The following is a 7,063-nucleotide window of genomic DNA, read 5'->3' on the forward strand; positions in this document are numbered from 1 at the left end:
TCGTTCTATTAGAGGTTTTACGGTAAATTATTTTGGATAGTTTGATGTACGTTTTATCAGTTGACCACTTTTTGATATTTTTCTCAGAAATTGAAATATATTTGCTCAAAGTTGAAAAGTCTACGCTTGCTCAAAGTTGACGGTTTGAAAGGGATTGCGGTATTATTGAACACTTATATTTTCCTACTTCGGAAGTCCTTAAAAATCTGGAAGTAGCCTTTTTCGATATTCTAAAATTCTTTCTTCTTCTTCTCCGATTTCCGCCCATTCAGCCATTTGTTGGGGGGTCTCCGTAAGACGTCCTTCTTCCAAGATAAATGATTCATTTTCGTATCGTTTTGGAGGATAAAAAAGTCAGAGAGTGAGAGAGACAGGGAGAAAAATAATCGGACACCCGTGATGTATAAGTGTTCCTGGAAATTTTAACCCCTTTCTTTATTTGTCCGTTTTTGTAACGTCTGCTTGTGTGACTGTTTGTCCAAAATTCTGCAACCACACTTTCAACTTTGAACCAATTCGTCTCGGTTCCTATGAAAGATATCAGAAAGTGGTAAACTGACAAAATGTTTTTGATTTTATGATAAACATTTTATCTGTTGACCACTTTTTGATATCTTTCACAGGAGATATACGGGCTCAAAGTTAACGGTTTGAGAAGCATTCTATAAATTCAGAAAATCGTAAGTTTCCAAATCTCCCTGCTCTGTTGAACTAACTTTTTGATGTTCCTGCTCTTGTTGTTGACCCACTAAACCCAAGAATTCTACAGTAAGAAAACCGAAAGCAAAAGTTGTTTGGTAAATTGAATTTCTCAAAAATATATTATTTACCTTTTGTCTTTATTTTTCTCGACAGCGACAAAAGAGAAAGTTTTGCAGGATTTCGAAAACATAAAAACTTTAAAAAAGGAAACAAAGGAGGTAGATTAGTAGTGTTGAGACGGACGTTTTTGTTGAAAATTTTGGAAAAAAATACTTAAATTTTTTTGGAGAAAAAAAAACAAAAATGCCCCAAGTCGTTAACTTTGAGCCCACATATTTCGTTAATTGTGAAACATATCAAAAAGTGGTCAATTGACAAAATATTGATCGAATTATCAAAAGCATTTTGTCAGTTGACCACTTTTTGATATCTTTTACAGGAAGCGAGATAAATTGACTCAAAGTTAAAAGTTCGGGGGAGTTTCGGGATTTTCATGGAATGTCTGGAATTTGGTTTTTTTTTGGATTTTTCAATGTTTGGATATCTGTGTTCTGGAATATTCAAGAATTTCGAAAATCCGATTTTTTCTAGAATTTCCAAACTACTGCAGTTTCAAACTTCCAGGAATCTACCATATTCCTCGAATTTCGAACTTTCAGAACCTTGCGAAAATCCCCCGTTTTTCAAACATCATCGAATTCCAGAATATGATAGAATTTGAAGAATTCTCCCAACTGATACATGCCTTTCCTTTCTATTGAGGATTCAACAAAAAAAACCATGTTTCGAACTTTCTACAACTGCTTTACTTTCTCTGACCTCCTAGAATCTTCAATTGGAAAAGCTGAGCCTATCTTTAGGCACCACAACAAAATTTTCAAAATAGATTTTTCCCACTTTTTATTGTTGGCTTGTCTTCTCCTACCTTATAGAAGTTCATTCCCAAATTTTCAGCGAAAAATATTCATTCAATCCCGAGTTACACACCCTTTTGTACCAGGCCTCGATGTACTGACTTTCTCCTCATTTTTTGCGGTGCGCAGAAAAGTGGGCGGGGTTTAGAAGCTTGCAATCCTGCGGCGCGGAAAATACGTAAAGGAAATTGAAGAAAAAGCTAATAGACACATGACGGATCCGAATCTCCGACGTCTTCGGATCGGCGCGCGCGCCCACTATCCAGTCGGCCACGGCTGCACTTGTCGTGTAAGCCCTAGAGGGGATAGAGGAAAGGGCGACTGTTCGTTCCCTGCCGCCTCCTTGCTTTGTTCCTTTCTTCCTGTTTTTTAAAGGTGGGGGGACATGAAAAAAATAATGTTCTCGAAATTCCGTTCAAAGATGCCTCTCGAGGAGTTGAACCTGTGAGGGCGATGATTGAGGGTGCGGCGCCGCTACCGACTGAGCCACGCGGGCAAAGAGAAAGCGCACGCCCGATTGCATACATAAAGGCGAGGACGACAGCTGTACGCAGAGTAACATTAAGCGTTGTACACCGTGACGGTAGAATGCATACTCTAGCTACAAAAAAACTACGAAAAATCTCCTGTCCCCCCACCTTTAAACGAATTGCTCTATGAAAAATGAGAAAACTGCCGGTTTTCAGTATAAGGGCATCGATAGAATTTTTAAATTATGATAGTATTTGGTGTCAAATTTTGCGTATTTTTTTATGGAAAAAAGAAAATCGGTGGCACTCACCTGTGTCACCATCAAAACTTCCAAAAACCAAAAATTTAGAAAGTTTAGAAATTTCGGATGGGTATTAAAACTACTTAAAAGTTACCAATCTTTCTGGAACTTGGCAGAGGCATACACAAAACTTAATTTTATCAAAATATGCAAAAAAAATTTGGGGTCATCGCTGAATTTTTTTTCGTATTTTGGCTGGAACTTTGGCTGAAATTGTGACGTCAGTAGAATTTTGATTTTACTTCAAAATCCAATCCCCCATTTAATAAACTACCAGAATCCATCAAAAAATCTGGTGACACGAACTTCCATCCAACACTTTTAGTCAAATTTGTCCGTCCCGTTCCTGTTTTTCGAAGTTTTCGAATCAAAATAATGAAATTATCAAAAAACTGATGGTTTCATTCGATTTTTCGCAGTCGATTACATAGGGACAAGTTTTAACCCAAAAATAATGAGTTTCTAACGCCCGGTACAAGACTTCAAAGATGGATTTCTGAAAAGGGGAGAAAAATTTGGTCGCCCCCGTCCCCTTTCATTGCGGCGCCTACCTATCCTTCTAGAATTTTCCAAGCATTGTTTCATCCCGCTCTTTGTAAATTCTAATTCCAAAACCCAACAAAAATCGTTTTCAAATATTGTCACACCTGTGCTGTTGTATATTTTCCTTCTCTCTCGGAAACATTTCGACTTACCGACCTCACAACCTGCTAATCCTTCTTTTCTCTATTTTTCATTGAGAAGAAGAGCCAAGCCGAAAGGATGATGATAACACATGTTTCAAACGGTGTGTAGGTACACTGGAAAATGAAAGAGAGAGAGAGAGAGAGAGAGAGAGAGAGAGAGAGAGAGGCAGAGAGTGATTTATCAGTGATTGTTGTAGGGTGCCCAATAACAAAATTTTTCCGCTCTCCCTTTTTTATAGTTTTTCTGAATTTTCGAGTTTTTAAAATCTTCAATTTCTGAATATCTGAATTCTTACACACTTTTTACACTATGCCTTCCCAACATCGTTATGACTCATTTGCGGCTTTTTCCCTATGGAAATCAACTTTTGCTAAAAAATCGTTTGAGGTCAACTGACTCTTTTTTTTCGATTGTTCAAACGTGAAAAATGTTCCTTTGAAATCAATTTCAGCCCCGATTTTTAGGGTTTATGATTTTTCAAAACACTTTTTTATTTATAATGTCTGTCCAATTCCAGACATTTTAGACTCCGAATTTACTGATAATGTGTGGGTGGTAATTTACGTCACTCCTTATCAACAAAAAATTGAAATTCTAAAATTAATTAAAATTTTGGGTTGATGTTTCCTATTTGCTATTTTTAGATTTTCGATCTTGTTGATCTGGGATAATTTTGAATTTTCAAAAATTCAGGCTTTTTGAATGTTTGAATTTTCAGAAATCAGAAATGTTGAATTTTTGATTTTTGGAATTCTGACTTTTTGATTTGTTGAAATTTTGAATCTCTGAAGTTTTGATTTTTTTTAAGTTTACGAATTTTAGAATTTAGGAGTTTTTCGGAATTCCCAAAATTTTGAGTTTTTGAATTTCTTGAATTTCTGAATTTCTGAACTGCTGAATTTTTGAATTTTCGAGTTTTTAATTTTTTGGTTTTTTGATTTCTGGAAATCTGGAACTCTGATTTCGTGAATTTCAGTTTTTAGTTAAACCTGAAAAGTTCAATTTTGTAAAAATCCAAAAATCCTAGAAAGATTCTGATACCTTCAGACCTTCAAAATTTAAAAAATTAGTCTTGTTACAGTATACCAAATTTCAATTTCTGTAAAAATCTGTTTCAATCAGTTTTCTTTGGAAAAAATTTATTAAAATTATTTTTCCCAGAAACCGTTCTAATTTTTCCCATGGACCTCAAAAAGACCTTAAAAGGGGTTTTCAAACATTCCCAAACTTTTTTCTGCGGGTCTTTTTGAACCTCTACACATCAAACAACGACAGAATGGTGCCTGTCTGAACTCGTAAACTGTTATATTGGCTTGGAGAGAAAGAGAGAGAGAGAGAGAGAGAGAGAGAGAGAGAAAAGATAGAGGACACCCATCTTCTTCTTCTTCCTCCCCGTGTTCGTCCTTCCTCTCTTTTTCCCTCTCTTTCTACCCGAAAAATGGCATTTACATATATATAGCGCACAGCATTTGCGCAGCAGCATCCAGCGAGAGAGTGTGTGATACGAAGAGACGCAGACACGACGTCTGCACTCTCCGCACTCGCCAATGGTCAGTGATGGTCACTCGAGACACCCCCCCGTCCTCCTTCCATCTGGACACATCAGCCCTGTGGACACTTCTCCGTCTCCTTGGGGTCCCACTAGTAGTACTAGTTGAGAGGAGAGAGAGTGTGGCGAAGGGAGAGACGCAGAGAGATTGAGGGAACACTTCTTCTGTCTCCCTCTCTCTTACTCACTCTTAGCCGTTTAGTTCTGAGCCGCTTTTTGGCGTCTTGCCAAGTTTTTTAGTACTTTTGGTACACTTTTGCAGAATTAGCATGTTAGGAGGAGTATTTTTATGTAAATTTTTTGTACTTTTAGTGGTTGGAAATGTCCGGAAAATCGCTATTTACTAAAAAAATTTGATTGACCTTGAAACGATTTTTTAAAGATTCAGTTCCTTTTATCTTGCTTAATCTGAATAATTCAACTTTTGCTAAAACTTGAAAATTAAAAATCCAGAATTGCTTTGGATGATTACCTAAAGTTCCAGGTTTGGCGGTTATTCAAAAAACCGTCATTTTTTGGATTTTTCTAGATTTTTTGGTTTTTCAAATTTCTTTTGACAAATTTAATTTTAAAACGTCCCAACTGGTGAAAAATGGCTTCTCATAATTTTAACCAATTTTTTGAAGCCTAACTTATAAAAGGATGATGTCATTCAGTTTTTTTTCAATTTTCGCCCCGCCCCTTTTTAGTTTACAACACATTATTATTTTTTTTTTTGAAATTATCAAACAATTCAGCTTAAAATAAACTGTAAAAGTAAACAATTAATTTTAGAAAATCCGAATTTTAATATCTTTTGAATTTTGTGAAATTTTTTTTCCAAAATGTTCGAAATCTTGCAAATAGCTCTAGAAAGTATCGAAAAATTTAACTTTTTCAGATCTTTTGTATGTTTTCTTTTGAATTGTTGGTGTTTAATTATTGAATCTTCTAGAAAGTTCTAAAAATCATTGTTTTTTTCGAATTACCGCCAAATCTTGAAAAAATCTGAATTATAAAATTTTCGGAATTCTCGACTTTCTGACTATCTGAATTTGAGAATCTGAAAACTTCATAAATTCTGAGTTTCTGAATTTCTGAATTTCCGAATTTCTGAATTTCTGAATTTCTGAATCTCAGAATCCCAAAACCTCATAAGTTCGAAATCTTCAAAAACCTCAAAATCTTTTTTCTCAAAAAACCTTTCCCAAGCCATTTTCTTATCATTTATTGTTTCCTTTTCTCTCACTCTGCCCAAACACCTCCACAAATAGACAAACAAAATCATTTGCCATATCTTTATTTATCAAACCTTTTTTCCTCCCACACAAAAAAATCAATAAGAATTTCTCCATGAATGTTGATGTTGGCGCACCATCTGGATCCCATTGAGATTCGGCTCAAGTGGTCCCGATTCTTATTTTCCCTAAATCTCTTCTCTCTAGTCGTTCCGTTTGTTCAGCTTGATACTTTTCCTGTGATCATCCGATACTGGTTAGCCGCCCCTCCACTAAAGTGGGCTAATCCGTCTGTGTTCGTTTTTCCAACTCGTTTTTTGAAACAAAAATATCTGGTTTGCCAAAAGAGATAAAAAAATTGGTAACTAAAAAAATGTGCAAAATAAAATTTTGCATATTTCATTAGTTGACAACTTTTTGATATCACTGATAGGTGAGGAGATAATTGAGGTCAAAGTGTAGCGACCATTGAAGCTTTCAGATTTTTCAGATTCTTAGATTCTTACTTCTTTGTCTACGTATAAATTTCTACATTTTTTTTTGTAAATTTACACCAAAACACAAAATTTCTATGTTACTTTTTTCTTATGTTTGCCCAAAAAGCCTCCTGACTTTCTTAGTTTTTTTTTAACTCCCTGTTTGCTTTTTTAGTATTAGTTTCAAAATTTTGTTGATTCCAAAAAAATGTTTTTGAAGTTTTCTTTCGATTTTTGAGCATCACCTTTATTTTAGTACTTAATTATTGGTACTGTAACGGTTTTGTTAATTCCGAAATTTTCAAAATTTGTTCGAAAGTTGTCAATAATGTTCTTGTGATTAGCTTATTTTTGATTTTCTGCTCCCGAATCAGTTTGTCTGTTTTTCGAGATGCCTCATCTTGAAATTAAGAATCTAAGAATCTAAGAATCTAAGAATCTAAGAATCTAAGAATCTAAGAATCTAAGAATCTAAGAATCTAAGAATCTAAGAATCTAAGAATCTAAGAATCTAAGAATCTAAGAATCTAAGAATCTAAGAATCTAAGAATCTAAGAATCTAAGAATCTAAGAATCTAAGAATCTAAGAATCTAAGAATCTAAGAATCTAAGAATCTAAGAATCTAAGAATCTAAGAATCTAAGAATCTAAGAATCTAAGAATCTAAGAATCTAAGAATCTAAGAATCTAAGAATCTAAGAATCTAAGAATCTAAGAATCTAAGAATCTAAGAATCTAAGAATCTA

Source organism: Caenorhabditis briggsae (genome assembly GCF_000004555.2).
Source record: "Caenorhabditis briggsae complete genome, chrV, whole genome shotgun sequence".
NCBI lineage: Eukaryota > Metazoa > Nematoda > Chromadorea > Rhabditida > Rhabditidae > Caenorhabditis > Caenorhabditis briggsae.